The sequence below is a fragment of the Octodon degus genome, unplaced genomic scaffold (genome assembly GCF_000260255.1).
Source record: "Octodon degus isolate 3935 unplaced genomic scaffold, OctDeg1.0 scaffold00046, whole genome shotgun sequence".
Taxonomy (NCBI): Eukaryota; Metazoa; Chordata; class Mammalia; order Rodentia; family Octodontidae; genus Octodon; species Octodon degus.
In genome coordinates, this window is record NW_004524622.1 from 8,983,373 (window position 1) to 8,984,567 (window position 1,195).

Sequence of the window (1,195 nt, forward strand, 5' to 3'; positions counted from 1 at the left end):
AGTGTGGTGCATATATGTTTACAACTGTTACCTCTTAGTGTTGATCTGTGCCTTAACTAATATGCAGTAACTGCCTCTTCTGAACAGTTTTGACTTTAAGTCCACTTTGTATGAACACAAGATAGCTACTTCTGTTTTCATACTCCTGCCGCACATAATATTGTTTTTCACTGTTTAGTGTATGAAATTTCTTTCTTTCTTTCTCTCTCTCTTTTTTTTTGGTTAAATGTTTCTTGTAAGCAGAATACTGTTGGATTTTTCTTTTTCTTTCTTTTGTGTGTGTGTATTTTTTAGTAAGGGTCTACAGCATCTACAGTATACTGTTGGAATTTGTTGATCCAGTCTGTAAATATGTGTCTGGACTGGGCAATTGAGACCATTTACATTGAGAATTATTACTGAAAATTATTGACTTAATCTTGTCATTGCATTATTATGTTGTTGACCCCTCCTTTTTGTTTAACTACCCACCCTGCCTGGTATATTCATTTTATTAGACTTTTTGGCATTGTTGGCTTTTCTATTTGTAAAATATCCTTGAGAATTTTAATTTTATTTACTTATTTTGTAGTGCTGGTTGTTGTTCATGAATTTCTCAGGTGTTGTCATGGAAGTAGCTTATTTCTCCATCAACTTCATAAGGCAATTTTGCAGGATAGATCTGGTTTAGAAGTTGTTTTCTTCTAGGACTTGAAATACTTCATGCCAACCTTTCCTGACCTTTAAGGTTTGTGTTGAAGTTTGCTGTAATTTTAATGGGCTTACTTTTTAAAGTGTTTTGTTTCTTTTCTCCAACACACTTTAAGGTTCTCTCCATGTGTTGGACTTCTGGAATTTTTACTATGATGTGTCATGGAAAGGCTCTTTTTTGATCATGGCTATTAGGTTTTTTTTTTTTTTTTTTTTTTTTTTTTTTTTTAGGACAGGGTGTACAGGGTCTCACTGCGTAGATCCGACTTGTAGTCATTCTCCTGTTTATAGCTTCCCAAGTGCTGGGATTACAGGCGCACACTACCACGCCCAGTCTCAATCGCTGCCTCAGCATGCCCCAGGGGCAGGGCAGGCATGGCAGGCCAGGGTACTGAACCCCCTCCTGGCCCCTGTGTCTGCCAAAGCAGGCACTTTAATCCACTGAGCTATTTGGCCTACCCTTTGGGGTTCTACATACATCACTTATCACTATGTTTCTTTCCAT